This window comes from Hakea prostrata, chromosome 9 (genome assembly GCF_041222555.1).
Source record: "Hakea prostrata isolate BN-2017 chromosome 9, UWA_Hpros_2, whole genome shotgun sequence".
In the NCBI taxonomy this organism is placed as follows: Eukaryota; Viridiplantae; Streptophyta; class Magnoliopsida; order Proteales; family Proteaceae; genus Hakea; species Hakea prostrata.
The window spans coordinates 33,009,709-33,034,426 of record NC_142608.1 but is presented as its reverse complement, the minus strand read 5'-3'; the positions used below and the strand labels follow the sequence as shown (position 1 = coordinate 33,034,426).

At 40.5% G+C, this 24,718-nt stretch overlaps 1 non-coding gene across 1 annotated transcript; it reads left to right on the top strand.

Annotated features, from left to right (window-relative positions):
* Positions 1 to 6,119: 6,119 nt before the first annotated feature.
* Positions 6,120 to 6,193, top strand: TRNAI-AAU (transfer RNA isoleucine (anticodon AAU)). Its single transcript has one exon. It is a non-coding gene; the product is annotated as a tRNA-Ile (tRNA).
* Positions 6,194 to 24,718: the final 18,525 nt, after the last annotated feature.

Genomic DNA, 24,718 nt, shown 5'->3' with positions numbered 1-24,718 from the left:
TTTTTCAAGTCAAACATTTTTTATTTCAAATATAATATTTTTTTCTTTTTATTGATAAGCTAAACAAATAAAACCTTATTACAGCTTAATCAGAGTTCTAGCATATTTACAATAGCAGAGACAAAGCAAAAGGTTGGAGTCCTTCCAATTCTATAGATACAATTAGCCACAGAAAATAGTAGGGTAAAAGAGTCTACTGGCCACGGTCACTAGTACCAACAAGTAACATTGTTTGAGCATTATAATTTATGTTTAAGGTTGTTTCTGGTATTAGTTTTCATTCTCACTTTTTCATTTAAAACAAATCTATACTAAAAATTTATTTTGAATAAAAAATAAAATTTGATCTAGTAACTATATTCTGAGTCCTTGCTGCGTAGAGGTGGGTCGTTTCATGTGACATGTTGAAGAGATCCAGGCTCTCGTAGGTGGAAATAGTCAGGTTCGGTTCCAACACGTTGGAAAGGAAGCCAATAGAGTCGCTATTCTATGGCTAAGATCAAGATGCCTTTCATCTCAACTGTGGGCATTTTATCAAGTTTCTCCACCGGAATTGAAACATCTGCTTAAGGCAGATTTAGAGATTTCTTTAAGTTAAGTTTTATTTTCCTGGGCACTTGGCCCTGTTCTGTACCGAAAAAATAAAAAAAAAAAAAAAACTATGTCCAGTATCAATTATGGAATGGAAAGTAGGCTTGGTAAGTGAATAGTTATAGATAATCTTGTTCTATTTTTTTAATCGGGATGCAAGTTAGTGACGTATAAGGATCTTCTATCCATATTAAAAATAAAAATTTTCAACCCATATGGTTAGATTATCAACATGTTTCTAATCTTAAATCAATGTTTTCTTTTTTAGTAGATTTGTCAAGCAGTAACTAATGGTGTTAATTAAGCTCTATTTTCAATCACTTGCTCATTGTTGATTATTTTCTGGCTGTTAAAGTCTTTTAGATTGGAATTAATTTGATGGTTCTATTTTCATCATTTGATCAAAATGTAAAGCCCACTGCCCATGTTATGCACATGTGTGCTCCAAAAGTGCCTAAACCCACTGTCTATGTCAAGCTATGTATGACCCTCGAACGGTAGACTATCCTTGTGTGTATAGTGTATTTATGGCATAGAATGTCTAATTTTCGTGTTAAATATAAGATTAATAGGAAGCACCTACTAATAAATTTAAATTACAATTCCTTACTTTTTGACGTGGGACTAAAACATAAAAGGGCGTACCCAGTGCCGAAGCTCCGACACTGTAGGGTCTGGGGAAGGGAATTTCTAGGCAGCCTTACCCCGGCTTTTTGCAGAGAGGCTGATTTGAACCCGCGACCTCCAACGCACAATGGAGAAACTCCACCATTGCGCCAGGCCCGCCGCCCTTCACGTGGGACTAAAACATACTTTTCAAAAATAAAATAAAAGCAAATATATTTAATTAATTCCAATTAATTCATAGATACAAAAAGAAAATATATTTTGGGTGTTCCAACTAACTATATGAGACGACCACATCACTTTTTTTTTTTTTTTTTTTGATAAGAAAAAGATATTCATTAAAATTAGAAACACTTACAACCATAATTTGGAGTTCCATTACCTATTTCCACTGGTGTGAAATTAGATAAAGCTAAGTTTTCAAACCAAGATTGGAGCACTGGGGATGGGAAATTGTCAAAGATTACATTTTTTGTTGTCTTAGCAACCTTCATTAACATAGTTATATGGTGTAAAGGCCACGTCCCAAAATTTGGTTTTAGTAAAAGATTTGGTAGCTCTTGTGAGTTGCTCCATATCTCCTGTATTTGAAAACCTTGTGTTACTGCCTTCTCTATTCCATTTTGTATTCCAAAAAGTATTGCCTCTAGGCCATCCGACATTTGCATGGTTCCAAAATCAATGGACTGTATATGTCCATTCATGTACATCCCAATGCTCCATCTTGCCTTCCCTAGGTGCTGGTTAGGTACTCCTGCACACATCAAAACAACATTGTTAGTTTTTGGGATGATATTGCACAAATTTCTTTCTTGAAAGATAAAATTTTCTTCACTATATAGCATTGGTGAGTTGTGAAGTATAATTTCTGTTTCATGTAGCTTTAGGGTTATAATCCAGTGGTTAAGACTTTTTAACACCTTCAGAGGGTTAGGTGTTTTTTGTTGGAAAGCTTTCAAATTTCTTTCCTGCCAAATATAATAACAAGAGATAATAAATACAAAAAGAAACCATTTGGATTTAGATTTATTAAAAAGGGACCTTAGATTTTGACCCCAATTCAAGAGTGAAGAATCTCTCCAATTTTTGGTCCGTAAGCCCATGGTCCAGCAGCATGGATTCTTTTGGCCCATTCACATGATATAAAAACATGCCAAATGGTCTCACTCGTAGCCCCACAAAGGGCACACTCAAGCGGGCAGTTTGACCATTGAACTATCTTTGATCTAATTGGTAGACCTTCATTCAGCATCCGCCAGAAGAAAACCTTAAATTTTGGGTGTATTGGCAATTCCTAGGAGAATTTCCACCACTCCGAAAAAAGGTTCCCTAGATAAGAAAAGCATCATTTGATTATCTCACAAAAGGCTTTTTTAACCATGAATTCTCCATTTGGAGAAAGCAACAAGGACCATGAATCGTCATGGTTTGACAGAGTTATTGGTATCGAAATAATAGAAGTAAGGTTGAGATAAGTTGAGGATATCTCCCTGTTGATGCTTTGGGTATTATTGATAACTTCTGTGACAGTTGCTTGCCGTGGCCATGTGGAGAAGTCTTGTGTTGATGTCAGACCCATCACATGTGTTGGTAGCCATGGATCAAACCAGAAAGAGGTTTGTGTTCCTGTGCCCGACTTTTCATTTCACCATTGTCTTTAATTGAGGAATTATAATCGCAACACTATTCCAAATCCATGATCCTTTCTTTGCCCTTACTTTAGGATCGAAAAGAGATTGATTCCTGAAGTATCTTGCTTTTAGGACACGAACCCACAAAGCATCAGGTTGTGTTAGTATCCTCCATCCTTGCTTTAGTACTAATGTTGAGTTATAGTCCTCCATTCTCCTGAACCCCATTCCTCCCAAAGATTTTGGCTGGCAATATTTGCTCCATGCAATTAAGTTCAATTGATTCTTCTTGTTTGGCTCACCATTCCAAAATCTTTGACAGATCGCATCTATTTTTACACATATGGTCTTTGGGAATTTCAGACACTGCATTTGATACAATGCCATGGATTGCAATGCTTCCTGCATCAACACTCCTCTTCCTACGAAAGAGAGGTTTGTTGCCTTCCAACAAGCCATCTTCTTGGTCATTTGATCAAGCACATGTTGCAGTGTTTTTGCCTTTCCTTTTCCAAGCATCAATTTTGTACCCAGATATGTTGTTTCTCCTCTTATTTCTGATACCCTTAAGATATATAGTATCGCATTTCTGTCTTCTCAAGGTACATTTCGGCTGAAATGTACTCCACTTTTCTCAAAATTAATTTCTTGCCCTGTCAAATCCGAGAAGAGTTCCAATACTGCCTTTAAAGCCAATACTTCTTCAGTGTCAGCTTTACAGAACAGGAACGTATCATCTGCAAAAAACAAATATGTAATATCAAGTGCCCCTCTTCCTACTTTAATTCCACTAATAAGATTGAGAGATTTGTATTCACCGAGAAGCCGTGATAGAACTTCCATGATTAAAAGAAAGAGGTATGGGCTGAGGGGGCACCCCTGTTGTAGGCCTCTAGATCCCGAAAACCATGAGTAAGGGGATCCATTCATCTTAACCGAGAAAGTGGGGGATGAGATCAAAATATCAATTAATCTACACCACTTGTCATCAAACCCAAAGAAATGAAACAACTTGATTAATATGCCCCTATCAGCCCTATCATATGCTTTTGACATATCTAATTCAAAGCAATGAACCCTTTTTTGCATCGGGTTTTATGCATGAAATGAAATATCTCATGTGCCACTATGATATTATCCGTGATTTGTCTTTGTGCTAAAAAGGCACCTTGATTTGAGGAAATGATTCTAGGTAGAAATGATTTCAATCTTTTAGCTAAGATTTTAGCAATAAATTTATAGGAGACATTGCACAAACTGATGGGTTGGAAATCAGAGATTGACTTGGCATTTTCCTTTTTAGGGATGAAACAAAGTAGGGTATGATTAACCCCATCGGGAAGAAGCTCATCCAGAAAGAAAGAGTTGACAAACTTGAAGACATCCTCACACCAGAACTTCTGATAGAAAAAAGCATTAAACCCATCCATTCCTGGTGCTTTGTGAGAACCCAACGAGAACACCGCATTCTTAATTTCTAGATTGTCCGATAAATTGGATAGGTTACCACCACTAAGATCAATGGGAGGAAAGAGACATTCGACAAAGCTAGGGTCCAGCATTTGATTAGCTTGAAACAAATGCTTCATAAAATCCGCAAACACCCCAGCAATCTCGCTTGGTTTTGAGAAAATCCTCCCATTAGCCTCAACCTCAGTGATCTTTCTCTTGTGGTGGTTAATTTTACTAGAAAGGTGATAAATTCTAGTATTCCTCTCCCCATCGGAGACGTACATGCCCCAGGATTTTTGAACCAAAGCATCTCCTCAGCCTCCATGGCCCACTCAAGCAATTGTTTTTTTCCCCTAATATCTACCTAGTCCGGATTAGGCCCTTATTCTAGAATATCAATTTCCAAAGAATTACCAAGAAAAATATTGTCCACACGCCCAAAAACCGAATTGTTCCACTATTGTAAAAAACGTGTCATATTGGCTAGTTTGACATGAAAGGGGGACAATGAATTTTTAAACCAGGCTGATTGGAGGTCCTTAGAAAATCTACGATGAGAGATCCAAGCATTTTGAAAATGGAATAATTTTCTTTTGAAGAAACCGTCATAGAGAAGCTGCAAAATTAAGGGGTTGTGTTAAGAGCCAATAGCGGGAAGTTTTTCTACCCTTTGGTTAGGGAAAGAACATATCCATTTTGGAGAAGAGAAAACCGAGCTAACTTTTCCTTAACCAAATTAGGGGGTCTTATTAGTCCATGTGAATGAACATCCAGGAGCATAAATTTCACATAGATTCTCATCATTTATGAGAGCTTTCAATGTCGGCATTGCCCCAGAAGGCCTAAACATCCCCCCAATCTTATCTTTGGCATCAAGCATTTCATTGAAATCCCCCATGATAACATTAGGTTCAGTTAAATTTTGTACTAAAGATGTCACCTCATCCCAAAAGATCTTGCGATCCAAATACTTAGGAGGTGCATAGATAATGCATACGATAAATGATAAATCGTCCATCCAGCATCGGATTAGAAGAGTTGAAGGGTGTGAAAAATTAATTCAGATTTGTAATCCATAGCTTTTATCACTACAAGTCCACCCTTCAACCCTTTTGATCCACTACTAGCCATATGCCCCACAATACTATACCTTTGAAAGATATTCCGCTTCTTTGACACGAGTTAACAATGATCCCTGCATTTTGTTTCACATAGGAACACCAAGTCCGGTTTATGTTTTCGCAGCATTTTTTTAATGCAGAGTTGAGTGAAAGTGCCATTAATACCACGCACATTCCGAACAAAGATTTCATCTCGCTCACTGGGAACAACAACCAAAGCCCCAACAAGATTCCACCACCAAACTATCTACCCCAAACACCTCATGCGGAAAGAAAGAAAATTAATATACACCAGGATAAGAAACAGAAAAGGAAATTTAAAGACGAGGTAACAAAAAGTTTTCCCCCTACACTGCATGGAAGTCTATGAAATAAAAACTGGTAAAGACAGAGGTCAACAAGTTAAGCATAAATTCTATTTCAAGATTTCGGTTTGAGTTTTTTAAGCCAATTATTCATAATTGCAAGGAATGAATGAAAAGCACAATACAGAAGTCAAAAAATTCAGAGTATTTGTGATAAGGAAAGACTTGGGGGATGCCAGTCTTAGTGTCCATCACCATGTCCTGAAAAACAGTTTGTTGGGGTTGCTAAGACCACATCACTTTGATACAAGTTTTGAGATGTAATACTATTATAACCATTTCTAGTCTAGTAATAATAATTATTAATGTATCAGTAGACTACATATATCATTGGCCCATTAGCTCAGTTGGTTAGAGCGTCGTGCTAATAACGCGAAGGTCGCAGGTTCGAGACCTGCATGGGCCATATTGTTTTTTTATTATTCTGTCTCTCATATTTATTGGATGAAAAATTAGATCCCATAAAGCATATCTTTCAATGGATTTTTTTGTTTTTTGGTAAAGTCTTCCTATAAGACTTATAGATCGTATCTATGTAATTTAGTCAGAAAGACAATTGATATTATAAGTGTTTGATCATTGATACGAGAAAATAATTACCGAACCAGGTCCATCCTCGGTTCAACCCTTGACTCCGGTCGAGAATGGTGCGACAATGGCGGGGTTCGAACAAATAGGACTAATCATTTGCGTGATAGGGAAACCTTGCAAGATCAGAAGGCAGGTACGAACCCTTGAAATTTGGTATGGATAACCAACCAAGAAGCGGTTGTTATCACTTATGGAAGTTGGCAATCCTGCAGGATATGGTAACTGCCATACACTCATGGCAAGATATCGTGTGATTAAGGGAAGTCACCCACTACTCCACAAAAGAGGTCTAACTATAAAGATTTGACGATCACCAAGAAAAGGCTCGAACAAATACAACGGTCGCGATTGGAAGGTAAAAACTATATAAACCATGACCTACGTACAGAGGAGGTATCTAAATCGTTTCCTTTACAATTACATTCATTTTATACTCTACATTTAGCCAGAGTCTTGTGATTAATCCTTGAATTGACTTAGCCTTCGGAGGTGGCCTCTCGACCCCAATGTCGGGCCACGTCTAATCTTGTTTTGCAGATCATTCTCTAGGAATCTCAAGGCTGAGCAGATTTTGGACGCATCATTTGACGCCGTCTGTGGGAAACATTTCAGAAAGTCATGGTTACCAGATTAGAAGCAACGGCGGCGGTTCAACGAAAGCTTAACATTCATCCTTTGGAGGGAATTAATCTAGAAGATATTCCAGAAGGAAGTCGTGCTTGAGAGGTTCGTGAAGATGGAAGATTGGGTGGTAACGAATATTTGAACCATCCAAATCCTCTTCAATGGAAAATGGATCAAAAGCAATTCCAGTTTTTGGAAATGCAACAGATGCTTCATACGTTGGTCAGGCAAGTAGTGGCTCCTTAGGCACTTGATCAGGAGGAGGTAGAAGACGTGCAGGAGAAGCAGAGGTACCTATACCCGCGGCACGAGTTCATTCTCAGCAAGGAGATAGACAACCAGCTGAAGGCCAAAATTATGGACAAGATTTTCAAAGGAACCTTCAAGGTCGGTCCAGGGAGTTAAGAATTGGAGAACTACCCAGGAGGGACGGTCGGCGTGATAGGCGGCAAGCAAGCCGAACCGGAACAATAACAAGGTTTGGTAGAGGAGTTCGAACTCACTCACCAACCTCCCAACGCTCGGGACAGGAGAGCATCCGATCGGATGGCAGTCGAACGATGCATATCGGTCGGGAGCTTGCTGATATAAATCAAAGATTGGGACAACTTTCCTGAGGAAGGATGGTTGATGACATTTATTCGGTCATAAAAAAGACACCATTCGTTGAAGCTATAGCCGGATTTGAATTTCCTCATAATTTTAGGCTCCCGACTTTCACCTCGTTCAACAGTTCGAGGGATCCCATAGCCCATATCAGTTATTATCAGCAAACTATGGCAGTAGCTAGTAATTCTGATGAAATTCTTTGCAAGGTGTTCGATTCTTCCTTAACCGAGGCAGCTCAAAAGTGGTTCTCCAATCTATTGTCTGGGAGAATTGTTGATTTTGAGGAGTTGCCCAAAAATTTATCGGTCGACTTCAAAGTGGAATTTAAATCAAGAAAATGGAAGAAACGTTATTCACTATTAAGCAAGGGAAGAATGAATCAATTTGGGAATACTTGAAAAGATTTAACAAAGTCATGATGGAGATCGAGAATCTAGACGAACAGGTTACCACAACTGCTCTTTTTACTGGACTCACAAATCAGAGGCTACTGGAGTTACTACTTCAAGACATGCCTGCTACTTATTCCGAGTTGGTACAAAGGTGTCAAAAGCAGGCATAAGTGACTGAAATTCTTGATGCACATCAAGGGGAAACAAAGGCCTCCAACAAAGAGCAAAAGGCCCCTAAAAGAAATCAGAAGCCGAAGCAGTCTAATCCGGATTGGGCAAGGAGACCGCACTCGGTTTGGAGACAGCTTCTCCCGATCAAGGTGAATACACACTGTTGAATGCTCCACGGTTGAAAATCTTGATGCAGATCAAGAATCAAGACATTTTGAAATGGCCACCAAAGATGATAGCAAAACCAGGAGAGAGGAATATGTAGAAGTATTGTCATTTTCAGAAAGATTATAGACACTAAACCAATGAGTGTAGACACTTTAAGGCTGATACTGAGAGATTGATATCTCAGGGGCACCTATCCAATTTTGTCAAAGAACACCCAGCCAGTACCCTACCTGGCATACCCGAGTGTGTGATCCACAGCCCCGAAGATCAAGTATCGAGGTAATCAACCTCCCACATAGACAATAACATAATCATGAACATAAATAATCAATGTGCAAGAGATAAACAAAAGATCCAAATAAGGAAAGAATAAATCACATATCATCAGAGTATGAAAGACAATCAGAATGTCTAAATCATAAAGTAAAGTGAGGCGGAATCCCACTCTACAACCAGCGGAAAGTAGATCGCAAGTCAAAAGAAAGATTATGTCTGGTTCTAAGATAACAAAGAAAGATATAACAAACTAAACTAAAGTCTATTCTATCTTATATAGAACGTCTTCATAAACATAGACTTCATCAATGACGCTCAAACGTTCCCACTCCACAGTAGGGCTAATCTTGGTAACTGGTAAGACCACTTGAGGAATCCTCAATGTAATCTTCATGGTTGCTAGCACCTTGCGTGAAGTACGCCTCTTCAGTTTGCGCTTCCTCATATTGATCTTCATAGTCATCAGTACTGTTAGAGTAATCTAACAAAAGATATTGTACAAAAAGGAGTGAGTTTCAAAGAAACTCAGTAAGGTAGTTAATCCATAACAACATAAATAGCAGGATTTCAAAGCAGAGTAAAATGCTATATGATATGAAACACATGATGCAATATGATTCTAACTCTATGTATGCTGGTCTCTATTGGCAGACATGCTTTAAGTCATAGCACCGTACTTCTTTAGGAAGGTCTCATCACACAACGCCTTTTGGTAGTGGGTTCGGCATCCCTCGGGACATTCCATGGCTGGGGTTTAAGTCACCACTCTCTCACATCACCATTGGGCTAAGTACTGGCGCATGTCAGGGTCAAAGCCTAGCCAAATGCATGTCTCCTACTTAGTTACATCAAGTCAGAATCCATATACGTCCATTCCTCGCCCTTGGTGATCCTTTCTGGCATCCTTCACACTAGAGTCCTCATAGTCTTTGAATACGGACTCATCAACCCTATTGGTTATCATGTCTCCTCACGGGTTGGTCCGGTCTTGAGTACCCGTGAGCCCAAGTCTATCCATATGCAACTGTCCTCTCACGGATTGGTTACCAGTCTTGAGCGCCCATGAATCCCCATTGCTACCATGGGTCGTTCGGTCTCAATACCCCTTCGATTAGGGTCTGACATAACAGGACATCCTAGCCAAACACTACTAGACAACCCTAAATATGTCATCCAACAGTTTAGAAAGGTGTGGCATCTCCGGAAACATCCCATAATATTCCCGTAGTTGTCCAAGGACAAAAGTGTCAAAAGGACACCTCCCCTTTCCAAACCATACTTAATCATTCACAAACACAATTCCATCATATTACATATATGGTAACTTCTTATGTGGAAAGAATTCAATAGCAACATCCAACTTGTATATAACTGGTAAGTAAATCATACATGAATCAATTTAGCATAAACAAGTAATGCTACTGTAATAGTTGCATCAGCAGTATATCATGGTAAGAGTCTAATTAAGGAAATAAACCAAAGATTCAAATGTAGAAACTAGAACATGCAATCTATGTAGTTAAGGAAATAACCATCCTTACCTTATATAACTCGCAAAGGATCTTAGGGAATCAAGTAAGACCTTGACTAAACTTGGGAAAAAAGTCCTAAACAAGTGTATATAACATATTAGGAAAGATGCTTAAAACGAAAGATATCAAAACATCCAAAACAGACCAAATATGAGGTTGCTGTACTCATTGGTCGATTGAATTGGTCTACTGCCTCAGTCGACCAACAGAGACAGTGGCCTTAAAAAATCAGAGATTTTAGAATATAAAACCGAATTTGGTCGTTCAAAAGGGTACTAAACAAGGGGGAAACTACAATGGCAGTATACTAGTATATAGAGGACTTCAAAACACTAATCATATCAAGTCTTCAAGTCACAAATTAGGAAACAAAAAGTTACCATAATTAGATCAATCATGGTTCTTGAATAATTCATAGTAAAAATCATGGACAAGAACAATAGGATGATAGATCACTAATTGTGATAAAGAAATCATGAAAAGCATGCATAGATCTTCAAGAAAAATAGATCTAAGACTGAAGAACATCAATCTAAATAAGGAAGTGAATGAATACATGTTTTTCTTCAAAAGCGAGTGATGATCTTGATGAAGATCATCCACCAAGCTTTAGATCCTTAGGAAAAGAAAGGGAAAGAGTATAGTGATGGTTGCAACAGAGATACAACATCACTTCTACTGTCCTCAATCAAAAAAGGAAAGAAAAGTAATGAAGAATCAAAGATGAAACATAGAAGAGGATGATCACATACCTTTTTGTGTAAAAGCACGAGATTTGACGAAGATCCGTCAAAAAAATCACCAAGGATGCAAGGGAGATGACTTGCAGAGGGCTCTGGTACATTCCAAAAGTTTGGAGGCAGAAAATACGAAGTAGACTCGAGATTGAACTTAAATAGAGCAAGCAAAGACCTAATCAACAAAATCAGATCTCATTGGTCGATTGATTGGTCGACTGGCTCAGTCAACCAATCAGGACAGCAAGTCCAAAACAGGGAAATGAAGGCTCAAATCAAATCCAAACATAAAGGGGTTTTGCACACACATTAAGTGATTTACTTAGTAGGTAGAAATGCCTTCGAACCAAGCCAGAGAGTACTCCAAGTCTATCAACTAATACCATCTTCATCAGGGTGCAATTTCCATAAATGGAACACTGTCATCAACACTTATGGATTCCAAGCCAGCCACCAAGTCTTCCACTGGGATGGTCCAAAACTGACTTCTTGCTTTACTCTGGATTGTCGGACCTACAAACAACAGGGTTTCCGGGTCAAGGTTAGGACTGGGTTTCACAAAGGGCACTTGTTGAAAAAAGGGAGCGTTCGGGGAGCAGAGATCATTGAATCGAACCAAGTCAAAAAGGGAAAGGAAGTGGTTGGTGCTACCCGATCTCCTATTCTTACCATATTTGAAGGTCCTAAACCTAAGTCCCTTAGGAAGTTGAAGGACAAATCTAAGTTTGTTGGAACTAAAGAGGCGCAGATGCTGAAAAGGGCAAACGATGAAAGTTCTATTACTTTTGGCGAAGAAGATGAAAGAGGTGTGTGCACCCCTCATTACGATGCGATCGTGATCAAAGTAGAATCGGATGCCGAGAGGTGCATAGAGTGTTGGTCGACACAGGGTCTTTAGGTGGGAAATTTCCCCAAGGAAATCACGATTCGAGTAAATTTCCTAGTTGTTCGGGAACTTTCGACTTACAACGTCATTCTCGGCAGGCCATCTCTAACAAAGTTAGGTGCGGTAGTCTCACCGAAGCATATGAAAATGAAATTCCCAACTGATAAAGGGATTGGTCAGGTAACTTTTGATTAGAGACTTTCCCGACAGTGCTATGTAGCACATCTCAAGGATAAAGTTGGTCCCAAAAAGGCCATGGCATTGCCAATTGAGATACGTGACGATCGGGACGAGGATGAGATGCAAAGGCCTGAACTAGTGGAAAAACTTGAATGAATCCAACTCGATCTGGAGGATGAAAAAAGAACAACTCATATCGGGTCCGAGCAGCCAAAAGACTTCAAAGAGGAATTGAAAAAATTCCTTCAAGAAAATAAAGATATATTTACTTGGTTAGTTGAAGACATGCCTGGGATAGATCGAAAGGTGGTAGAACATAGGCTTTGGATAGATCCGAAAGCAAAACCTATGATTCAAAGAAGAAGGAATTTCTCAATGGAGAAACACGAAACCATTAGAGGGGAGGTTGAGAAGTTGAAAAATTCAGGGTTCATCGAACCCATTAAATGCCCGACCTGGCTAGCCAATGTTGTAATGGTCAAGAAATCAAATGGAAAATGGAGTATGTGCACCAATTATACAAACCTCAACAAAACTTGCCGAAGGACTGTTACCCTTTACCCCGAATTGATCTCTTAATCGATGCTGTAAAATCCGGCCTTATCCTTATCCTGACCCGCCCGGATTTTATACTGTTGCAGGTCCGAAGACCCGAAGTGGTGGTAGAAAAGACCTGTGGGCCCTCTTAGTGGATGATTTGATGCTTGATGCTGAGCCTATGGACATTGACAACGATGCCCCTCACTTGTGCACCTTGTCAGTGTTGAGTAAAAATCTGCGCATCGATGAAGATTAAATTAGTTGAATCACTTCCCGGAACCCCGTGATCAATCCGAAGGTATTTTCTGAAACTAGACTTGTTGATTGACTTGTAGGAGAAAACCCCGCTCAATTTGACCCTATATAGCCTTCCAAATCCACTCCTGAAGTTGCTATCATAGCTTGGTCGAGTGCTTGGTCGACTGACAGTCGACCAGCCAGTCGACCAAGAGTCATGAAATTCGAATATTCATGAAATCTCTTCCCATTTTTCCCCTACCTTTTTGGAACTCGTGATGAGGACCTAACCTAATCGTTGGCACTCCAGAGCTCGAGGTTGGACACTCTCTTGGGCTATTCTTTGAAGTTTGGGAAGATCTTTGACTCTAATCATTGGTGTATGTGTTAATCATGAATCCAAGGTATGATTCTTTCTATCCTCTTCTAATCTATTCATTTTCCTATCATTTGATAATCTTGAGACCATGGCTGAAGTGCTCCAACCTTGCAAACACTCAACCATGAGTTTCCCCTCATCAATTCCTTAATCATCTTCACTCATGATATGCTATGATTCAATTAAGATTAATTTCACTTCATCACTTTGATCCTCTTCAATATTAATCTATTTTGATTCAATCTGATATGTAGATGCATGTTAAGCTTAGACTATATTGAAATTAAGACTCTAACTCAATTCTTATCCTTTATTTGATTGATTCCTACCATCCTTTACAATTTCTATAAATTCCATTTTGATTCTTGAGGATTACCATATAGAACCTAATATTTCGAATTGGGCATTTTTGATTGAACCGTTGGATCATCATGAAAATTGGTGTGTAATATCCTCTTATTGTTGTAAGCATGCCCTCCAAATTTCATGTCAATCGGAGCAGTGGAAGGGCAGTTTCTGAGCATGTTTCCATTACTGCCCAGAAGTTAACAAGTCTTGGTTGGTGACGATCGACCAAGCCAGTCAACCAAGAGTTGTTAATGCCCTGTACTCAGCCGAATTGATCCGTTTGAACCCCGATTTGAATGTTTTCTTCTCTGATGTTGCTTGTGTGTTATCTAGGGTAACAACACTGACTTTGGAACCATTCTTGGTGATCCTTGAATTTAATTACAACTTGATTAAGGTAAGGACAGTCGTTAACTTAAGTATGTTAATTATACCAACATGCTTACATTATGAGAACTTATTGGTTATGATCATATGAGAAATCCTTTACATGATTGTTATGTATTTCCTTATCAGTAATAGAATGTATGTATCATTTAGAATATCATGTTCAGTCTTACTTTATGATTCATGTATGATCAATCATGTTATGATATGTAATTGTTTATACGACGAATCATTGATTTACTATAATATGAAGAGATTGAGATTGTGATTGACTACGTATGACTTGGGATTGAGAGGTGTCCTTTCGACACTTCTGTCCTTGGACATTGGAGGGAGTAGTATGGAATATTCCCCGAAGGTGTCCATCGACGCTTTCCCGGGTTATTGGATGACATGTATAGGATTGTCTAGGTGTATGGCTAGGATTTCCCTTGTTGTATCAGACCTGAATCGGAAGGGTATTGAGACCGAATGACCCGTGATAGAATATGGTTGAAGGGCACTCAAGACCGGTACCCACTCTGTGAGAGGACTTGAACTATATTGCGGATACTCGAAAGGGGCCATTTATTGGTAGGGTTGCATATGGATAGACTTGGGCTCACGGGCACTCAAGACCAGTAACCAACCCATGAGAGGACGTGAGAGCTTCCCGTTTACTATATGTGGATGACCAATAGGGTTGATGAGTCCGTAATCCAGGATTACGCTGACTCTAGTGTGAAGGATACCATAAAGGATCGTCGGGGGCGAGGAATGGACGTATCTGGATCTGACATGATATGACTGAGTAGATGACTTGCATTGGGCTAGGTTTTACTGTGACATGCGCCAGTACTTATGCCAAACGGTGATGTGAGAGAGTGGTGACTAAATCCCCAACCATGGTTTTGAGATGACTTCACCGAACTTCCCCGGCAGACCCAAGATATCTTATGATTGAGGGGGAGTGAATGACGACCCAAAGAAGTATGGTGCCATGACTTAAAGCATGTCTACCCTAGAGACTAGCATACTTAAGATTAGAATCATCATTCATCATTGTCTCATATCATATTGCATCATATTTTGACTTGTGTTGATTGAACTGTGGATTATGAAACGACTTGCCTTCTTTGAGTTCTTTTTGAACTCATTCCTTTGTGCAATTTGTTAGATTACACTGCAGGTACAGAAGACCTTGATGGGACGTTCTGTGACCCGAGCTATGATCCCGCATACTACCCTTCAGGTGATGGCTACACGGAGAGTCAGGATTGCTATACCAAGGAGGATTATAGTGCGTACCAAGGTTAGCCCCACATTAGTGAGGGAGCGGCCACGTTGGGTTTATTTTATCCATACTTTTGAAGAGGACATCATTAGGATAGAGGAAACCTATGTGTAGGCCCCATTTCTTTGGATGTCTGTAATCATTTGGATATTCTCTCTCTAGTTCCTATGGATTTGTTCATAACACTCGGGTGTAATTTAACTTGATTTATCATTGTTCATTGTTGGTGAAAGAGTGACTTCGATCACTCTTTCTCTTGAGACTTTGTTATATAGAATTTGATACTTAATATATTTCCGCACTCTGATTAATTATCTTCTCTTAATCAATTGATCTATTTATGGCTTGTGTTATACATTGATTATATTGTTCATGATTATTTTATCGCATATGTGGGAGGCATGGCCGCTCGATCTGGATCTTCGGGCTGTGGATCACATCCCGGGTATGCCAGATAGGATACCGGCTGGGTGGATGTGACAGAGTGGTATCAGAGCCCAAGATCAAGTAAGGCCCCAACCGCAGGAACGATAACAGAACATTTCGAGTCACAGATCTAAAGTGACTAAACTACTCTTAGAAGTGAATAATAGAAAACTCGGACTAGAAACCAAATTGAAGCATAAGTGAATTGTTGAATAATATACAATAATTATGATTTAACAATCAACACTTAATGAAACGATAAAGAAAGTGAATAATACACGATAATAAATGAAACCGAAATAACTTTCATTAATTTAAATAAGTTTTTACAATGGGTTACATACGGAAAGCATAACTGAAATCCTAGTACAATCTATCTATCTAGGAGATCGTCGTCGCACTCTGGATATCCTGACATCCTCAGTGATCTGAGTGAGCTGAGACTGCATATGATCCTGCCTGGACTCTATCTGTGCCAGCCTCACCTCGATCCTCTCATACATCTGAGCCTGTCTGGCTCCTAAACTCTCGAGCAACTGCTCCTGTCTAACTCCCATCCTCTCCATCATGGAAGTCATAGACTGCATCTATGCATACAGATCTGGTGCCTCCGGTGCAGCCTGTGATGGACCTCCAGTCTCAAACTGTGATGTGGGAACCCCCTGATCATCGGGACCGACCTCCTGTACACCGATATCATCCCCAGCCTGATCATCTGCTAGAATATGCTCATCATCATCCTCGGACTCCGACTTGTCACCTAGACTGGGAGACCTATCAACATGATCCAACTGCATCAATCCAATGGTCCTCGTACCAATGGAATACCCCGTACCTCCAACATCTCTCTCTTCCCTACTCAGATCAATTCTGAAATGACTGAAGATGCGTGTAATAGAATTCCAAAGCAAAGATTTCTAACCTCCGGATGCATGACGACCTCGATCATGACATTCTGTATAATGTAAGACAGATCAATCTCAAATCCCATATAAATCCGATAGATGAGTAAGGCATCCATCACCGTAACCACATTATGATGTCCCGCTCTCGGTATGATATTCCTCCTTATGATCCGCCCGATAACTCTAGCCGATGCAATCATCTCACCGCTGTTCCTAGGCTGATAACACCGGTCATCATTCCAAAGTTTCATGCATATCTCATACAACTCGTATGGAAGCATGTGTCTGCTGAAGTCCTCCCCTGCCGATATCCACACACATGCATGTGGACAATAAGGAACCCCGAGAATCTTTGCTAGTGTGCGAGTAGTGAATCTAATCTGAGTCTCCCTAATCTGACTCGCTACCACTAACTCCATTTGATCAATTCGATCATCCACAAATGAAGTCAAATTGCTGTAGAACAACCGAACTAACTCTGGGTACACCGGCAAATTCTCAGTAAGTAGGTGTGTCCATCCCAAAGTATCGAATCTCTCCCCGATCCGAAAAGTAGTCAACTCGCCAACCCGAAATTGCCGACCATTCTCGATGTTACAATGCCCAAAGTATGTATCATAAAGAAACTCGGCCAATGGTGTGACGAAGCGGTGTCGATCAATCACCTCCGCTCGTGGCAGTAAAGGCACCTGACCTCTACTACCTCTCCTGGCTCCTACTACCCTACCCCGAGTGCGACCACCTTGTCCTCGTCTCTCCATAGAGTATAAATACCTGTAGAAAAGATCAACAAGTCAATGTTAGAAGATTAACCAAAATCAGACATGAAGGGCATTTTCGTAATTTTTCGGAAATTTTCAAATTTGGGGGAAATTCAAATTGAGTATACCGGCATTTGCGCAGTACTTAGAATTGCATGACTATAATAATTGTTCGAAGAAAACCGGTCGAAATCGCGTCCTAAAGTCGAAAATTCAGCAAGCTAGAAAAGAAGAATTTTGATGTTTAGGTCAAATTTGGGGATTTTTGATTTTGTTGAAATTGGCTGAATCAAATTGCATGGTAATGTGAAGCATATCATTTGGAATGTGTGGCATCAAATTTGACGTTAAAACTCCTAGCGGTTTGGGAGAAATCAAAATTTTTCTAAATTATGGAAACTTTCGGCTACGTTCGCAAGATCAAGTTGAAAATTCGTGTTTGCTTGTTGTTTAAGCGTTGTTGTTGCATGTAAACTATGGGATTTTGTTTCTAAGCATGCATGAACATGTTTCTATCTTAAAACAACAAGTTTAACATGGTATTTTGAGAAATCTAAGTAAAGAAACTATTTGAGAAGATGATGAATAGTGATTTACTTACTTGGGTGATCAATGCTTGATGTTTTGATGTTGTGGAAGCCTCTAACCACCTGGAAATCGCTTGGAAGTGGTTGCTAGTGCGTTTTCCAGAGCCCCTCCACAAGATAAATGAGTTAGAAATGAGAAATGAAGGAGAAGTGAAGTTAAAAAGCCTGATTTTTCGTTACTGTTGGGCTTGGTCGACTGCTTGGTCGACTGACAGTCAACCAGACAGTCGACCAAGGCTATAAAAGTTGGAAAATGGGAATTTTGGATGGAATTTTTGGATTTTGACCAATGTTGGATTATTTTCTTATAATATTGATGAACCTATGTATGATTTGAGCATTTTAATTCATATGGTCAAGTGTGTTTTGATGAATATTTCGTATCTCGATGTGGTCAATGTTCTTTTGCAGAATGGTTCTATTGAGAAGTCGTCTCGTCGGCTTCGGTAGTACCGGAAATGAGGAGACGCCTGCTGGAGGGTCTGACCAACAGACCCAGGAGGACAGCCATACTACCAATGGCATCCCCAATGCCCCTAACATTGGAAGCTTCAAGGACATTGCAAGTGTCATGACCAACATGATGCAACAGCAGCAAGCTCAGTTCAACCAGATGATGGCTGGTTTTGTGAACTTGAGAGAAGAGAACCGTGCTAGTGGGTCAGGCAATGCTGGTTTGGCGGCCCCGTATGTGGAGAGGTTCGCAGGGACCCCGCATACTCGGCTGATGGAGAGTTTCTTGAAACTGCAGGTGCCATCTTTCTTTACTAGTGTATCAAAGGATGTTCTGTTCCCTAACAGATGGCTGAGGGAATTGGAAAAGGCCTTCCGGAACTTGCGGTGTTCGGATGCTCGAAAGTACTCTTCGTCGGAGCGGAAGCTTCGAAGAGAAGCGGATGCATGGTGGACTTCTTCTCAACCTATTCTAGAAACCCTCCATGGTGGTGTTGTCACTTGGGACATATTTAAGGAAGCCTTCTATAAGAACTACTTCCCCGAGGTAGTGAAGGATGCCAAGGAGACTGAGTTCATGGCTTTGGGCCAAGGTTCCTTGTTTGTCTTTGGACTACCCGACAAAAATTTGAAGAGTTATTCTTTTTCGCCCCTGATTCGATAAGGCCCGATAATGCAAAGGCAAAGAAATTCTTCAAAGGACTACGGCCATCTCTAAAGACATACCTCACCCTCCTCCCTATTGAAAGAGCCGGGGGAGTGCCCCGGTCAATGCGAAGAAATTGGAAGAAGCTAAAAGATAAAATGCACGGAGAGGCCGTGGCAGCCTAGGCATCCTGGTCTAGTGGATCGCACCTAGAGTCAATTTGTGAGGTCTTCACCATATCCCACTCCTACCTACCAGCCTAGGAGTGTGGGTCAGAGTTCCAGTGTCACTCCTATGGGTCCTCATGGCCAATATAGTGGAGCTCGACCTACGGGATTTGTGTAGTCTTCCCGGCCTGGTATAGTACATCCTCGGCCCGCTTTTCAGAGACCCCCTTTGGCAGCCGCTTCGTTGGACGAGAGAGATCCCGGGTTTTTCTGTGCGGAAGCATGCCGGACACTTTGCTCGCTTGTGTCCGAAAAAGTCCGTTTTGGCCGGGGGTTTCTCCCCCTCTCCCCCCCCCCCCCGCTGGGTACCCTATCCGGCATACCCGAGAGTGTGATCCACCACGCCCGAAGATCAGGTATCGAGTGATCAACCTCCCACATAAACAATAACATAATCATGAACAATCAAAACAAGAGTGCGGAAGATAAATCATAGATCCAATAAAGAAAGAATGAATCATAAATGAATCAGAATAATAGATATAATCGAGTATCAAACGTGATAAGTAAAGTGAGGCAAAAATCCCACTTTAAAAACCAGCACCCGGAAAAGTAGCTCTAAAGAATAAACTAGACAAAATCTAATCCCAGTAGCAAGTACATTGGGTAAGTAAATTGTTCCCCACTTTATAGACAACATCCTTGTAAGTGTAAATCTCATAAATGACACAAGGACGCTTCCACTCAATGGTCGGACTAAGCATCGTACGGAGCATAACCACTCGTGGGATCTTCGAGTAATTGTGGTAACCGCAATCACCTTCCCGGAGATATGCCTCTTCGCCTTGCGCTTCTTCATAGGGACCGTCATAGTACTCGATGCGCAGGATAGTCTAACAACATTGTACAATAAAAGAATGAGTTTCAAAGAAACTCGGTAAAGGCGCTTAAAAATCCATAATAACATAAATGGCAGGGATTCCGAACAAACATAAATGCAATATGATATGAGACAAACAATGAATGAATGAATCTAACTCTATGTATGCTGGTCTCTATTTGGCGGACATGCTTTAAGTCATAGCACCGTACTTCTTTAGGAAAGTCCACTCACATCCTCAACCATTTAAGATATCTTGGATTCTCTCACGGATCATTTCACCGGTCTTGAGCAGCCGATTGGTAATGGGTCCTTCATCCCTCGGGACAAACCTTGGCGGGGGTTAAGTCAACACACTCTCTCACAACCATTTGGTATAAGTCTGGCGCATGTCGGGGTAAAACCTAGCCAAATGCAAGTCTTCTACTTAGTTACATCAAGTCAGATCCGAGATACTTCCATTCCTCGTCCCCGCCGGATCCTTTCCGGTATCCTTCACACTAGAGTCGGCGTATCCTATGGCACCGACCAACTCGGACTACGGACTCATCAACCCTATTGGTTATCCACATATGGTAAACGGGAAGCTCTCACGTCCTCTCACGGGTTGGTTACCGGTCTTAAGCGCCCATGAGCCCAAGTCTAACCATATGCAACCCTACCAATAAATGGCCCCCACAATGTGATTCTCCCGTCCTCTCACGGGTTGGTTACCGGTCTTGAGCGCCCATGAATCCCCATTGCTACCACGGGTCGTTCGGTCTCAATACCCCTCCGATTAGGGTCGACATAACAGGACATCCTAGCCAAACACTACTAGACAAATCCTAGATATGTCATCCAACAGTTTAGGAAGGTGTCCAGAGGGCATCTCCGGAAACATCCCATAATATTCCCGTAGTAGTCCAAGGACAGAAGTGTCAAAAGGACACCTCTCCTTTCCAAACCATACTTAAGCATACACATGCATCAATTCATATCATCACATATATGGTAACTTCATATATGGAAAGAAATCAATAATTACAATCACTTGTATAACATTGGTAAGTAAATCATACATGAATCAATTTAATATGAATAAGTAATGCACCAAAAAACAGTAGTATATCATTGTAAGAATCTAATTTAGGAATCATATCTATGATATTCAAATATAGAAACTAGATTCATGCTATCTATGTAATTAAGGAAATAACCATCCTTACCTTTTATAACTCGCAAAGGAATCCTAAGAAATCAAGTAAGATCTTGGCAAACTTGAGAAGAAGGTCCTAAACAAGTATATACAACATATTAGGAAAGATCCCTAACAGAAAAGATACCAAAACATCCAACATAGACCAATTCTGGAGTTGCTTTGTACTCATTGGTCGAGTGGATTGGTCGAGTGGTCCAGTCGACCAATCAGTCGACCAATGCAGAGGAGATAGCCTAAAAAAAACAGAGTTTTAAGATATGAAATCCAATTTGGTGGTTCAAAAGGGTACTAATCAAGGGGTAGACTACATCAGTAGTATTCTAACATATAGGGGACCTCAAAACACTAATCCAATCAAGATATCAAGATCCAAATTAGGAAACAAAAAGTTACCATAATTAAATCAATCATGGATCTTGATGAATTTGAAATAGAAAACAAAGACAAGAACAATAGGAGGATGGATCATTGCTTTTGTAATGGTATCATGAAAACATACATAGATCTTCATGGAATAAGGCTTAGAAGCATAAATCTAAATAAGGAAATAAAACCTACCATATATGTAACTACCATGCATCATGAAGAACACATAGTATGGTAGAAGAGAACAACTAGAAATCTATAGATTATGGATCATGGAAAGAAAACACAGTAATTAACTACTAACATGATCAACAAAGAAGATCCAAAGAGATCAGAATTCAGATTAGAAGTTTAATCAAAGATTAGATCATGGTTTGATCATGATTCCTTCAAAAGCTTGCAATGATCATGGTTAAGATCATTGTTCTAGCCTCAAATCCTTAGGATGATCATAAGAACATGTTTAGAGATGTTTGCAACAGAGAATGCAGCATCTCTTCTACTGTCTCAACTCAAAAAGGAAAGAAAAACAAAGATGGAGGAGAAGAAGAGAGAGTAGACATACCTTTTGATGCAAAAAGAAGAGTTTCGACGAAGATCCGTCAAGAAAACACTAAGGATGCAAGAGAGATGACTTGCAGAGGTCTTTGGTTCGTTCCAGAGGGTTTGGAGGCAGCAAATACGAAGTGGACTCGAGATTGGACTTAAATAGAGCAAGAACAACCTAATTGCCAAAGACAGCACTCATTGGTCGAGTGGATTGGTCGACTGGCCCGACCAATCGACCAATGCGAAGCAGACCAACGCGGGAATTGAAGGTCCAGATCAAATCCAATCCTAAAGGGGTTTTGCACACAAGTCAAGTGACTTACCTAATAGGTAGAAATGCCTTCAAACCAAGATAGAGAGCACTCCAAGTCCATCAACTAATCAGATCTTCATCAGGATTCAGTTTCCATAAATAGAACCTCATCATCAACTTTCATGGATTCAAAGCCAGACACCAAGTCCTCTACTGGGATGGTCCAAAGCTGACTTCTTACTTTACTTCGGGTCATCGGACCTACAAATAACAAGGTTTCCGGGTCAAGGTTAGGGCTGGGTTTTACACCTACCGTGAGAAGTGCCCTTGCTCCTATTATTGCCCCTGCCCCTCCTTCGGGCAGAGTATTTAGCATCTCCGGCATTGAGCAGGACCCTTGCCATGAAGTTGTAACAGGTACATTATTAGTCGCCTCTTTTCTAGCATTGGTTTTATTTGATACGGGTGCATCCCATTCTTTCATTTCATCTACTTTTGCTATGAAGACTAATCTTACACCTAGATGTTTATCTAGTTGTTTGTCAATTTGTACCCCTGTTGGGTCTACTGTTAAACTTGATAAGGTGCTAGAGGAGTGTCCTGTTCTTGTTTGTGGGCTGAACTTGAAGGCAAATCTAGTGTTGTTCGATATGAGGGACTTCGACGTCATATTGGGAATTGACTGGTTGACATCCTACAACGCTGTGATCTTGTGCTCTTCAAAGAAGATCCAGTTTCGTTTGGACGGAAATTCAGTTTTCGAGTTCCAAGGAAAGAAAGGAAGAGTGAGCAAGAGGACCCTGACCGCTTTAATGCAAGTCCACACTTTGGTGGAAGGTGCTCCATCCGGAAGCAAGGTTAAAGAGAAGAAGAGAATTGAAGATGTAAGAGTTGCCTGTAGCTTTGCTGATGTGTTTCCAAACGATCTATCGGGACTACCCCCTGATAAAGAGGTTGAGTTCTCCATAGACTTGATTCCTGGAGCGTCTCTGGTGTCTAAGGCTCCATATAGGATGGCGCCTACCGAGCTTGAGGAGTTGCAAACTCAGTTGAATGAACTCCTGGACAGAGGTTTTGTGCAACCAAGTGTGTCACCCTGGGGAGCTCCGGTCTTGTTTGTTAAGAAGAAGGATGGTAGTATGCGCTTGTGCATCGACTACCGAGAGTTGAACAAGTTGACAATCAAGAATAGATACCCACTGCCCCGAATTGATGATCTATTTGATCAGTTGAAGGGCGCAGCTGTGTTCTCAAAGATTGACTTAAGGTCTGGGTATCACCGGTTGAAAGTGAAGTCTAGTGATATCTTTAAGACGGCTTTCAGGACAAGGTATGGACATTATGAATTTAAAGTCATGCCTTTTGGGTTAATCAATGCTCCTGTTGTGTTCATGGACCTCATGAACCGAGTATTTCACGATGTGCTCGATAAGTTTGTAATCGTTTTCATTAATGACATCCTGATATATTCGAAGAACGAGGAAGAGCATGTGAAGCACCTGAACTTCACATTGCAAAGGTTGAGAGAAAAGAAACTCTATGCTAAATTTAGCAAGTGTGACTTTTGGCTCTCAAGGGTAGTATTCCTTGGCCATGTTGTTTCAGCCGAAGGTATTCGTGTTGACTCGAAAAAAGTGCAGACCATTACAGATTGGGAAAGACCGAAGACCGTGACTGAGATAAGAAGTTTCCTTGGATTGGCTGGGTATTACCGGAGGTTTATTGAAATTTTTTTTCCAAGTTGGCTGCCCCTATGACTAAGCTAACTAGGAAAGAAAAGAAGTTCGTTTGGACCGATGAATGTGAGAAAAATTTTGAAGAGCTAAAAGTTAAATTGACAAGCGCCCCGGTATTAACTATACCTGATAGTTCCGGTGGATTGACGGTCTACACTGATGCATCCAAGATCGGCTTTGGTTGCGTGTTGATGCAACACGGCAAGGTCGTGGCCTATGCCTCTCGGAAATTGAAAGATTATGAGCGGAATTATCCCACTCATGACTTGGAGCTTGCCGCCGTTGTTTTTGCTTTAAAGATTTGGAGGCATTACCTGTACGGTGAGAAAATCGCTATTTTCACAGATCACAAAAGTCTGAAATACTTCTTCACCCAAAAAGAGTTGAATATGAGACAAAGAAGATGGTTGGAGTTGGTTTCTGACTACGATTGTGACATTTAGTATCACCCAGGCAAAGCAAATGTAGTTGCGGATGCTCTTAGTAGGAAGGATCAAAGGAAGGATTTGAGCTTATGTACTTTGATTCGGCCCTTGCTTTTGTCAATGGAAAGATTTAGTTTGGAAGTGGTTCCTGAGGGTTCGGATTGTATCCTTTATACCATGATGGCAAGATCCACCCTTAGAGACCGCATTGTTGCCTTGCAGAATTTTGATCTTGAGTTGAAAGAG